The sequence below is a fragment of the Halyomorpha halys genome, unplaced genomic scaffold (assembly GCF_000696795.3).
Source record: "Halyomorpha halys isolate HHAL.00 unplaced genomic scaffold, Hhal_1.1 Scaffold1271.1, whole genome shotgun sequence".
NCBI classification, from domain to species: domain Eukaryota; kingdom Metazoa; phylum Arthropoda; class Insecta; order Hemiptera; family Pentatomidae; genus Halyomorpha; species Halyomorpha halys.
This window is the reverse complement of record NW_027113754.1, coordinates 57549-58146: the sequence shown is the minus strand read 5'-3', so window position 1 is coordinate 58146 and position 598 is coordinate 57549.

Sequence of the window (598 nt, the reverse complement as noted above, 5' to 3'; positions counted from 1 at the left end):
TTATTTTGGACTTGGTGTTGTTTAATCGTGTCAACAGTATTTATGTGATGATTATTTGTTTAAAATTTGTAATAGAGATTTATTACTTGCCAGTAGTCACAGTAAAAATTGACGCCAGAAGAAATTGCCAGGCAATTTCAGCTACCTGAAAGAAAATTTAAAATTGCTACCTTATTGAAGAAAGATGGGCAAATGTATTGTGGATCTCCAGATTCTTCAAGTTTTATGATAGGGTGTGATCTTTGTGACCAATGGTATCATGGTGATTGTATTGGAATAACACAGAAAGATTCAAAAAATATAAAACGTTACTACTGTGAAAGATGTCAAGAAGAGGATCCTACACTTAAAACTGTTTATAAAACACCTAAAGTATCAGATATTGATTTGAAACGAGATATTCAGATTAAAGGAAGAACACGGAAAGATGAAACTGTTGATCCTGTGTACATACCCCCAAAGAAGGCTAAAATTAGTTCTACAAAAACAGCTTGTGGGTCTTGTATTAATTGCCGCAAAACTTCAAACTGTGGTAGCTGTCATATTTGCAAAGAAAGAAAAAAAAGTGGTTCTAGGAGAGTTAAAGATAAATGTGTCA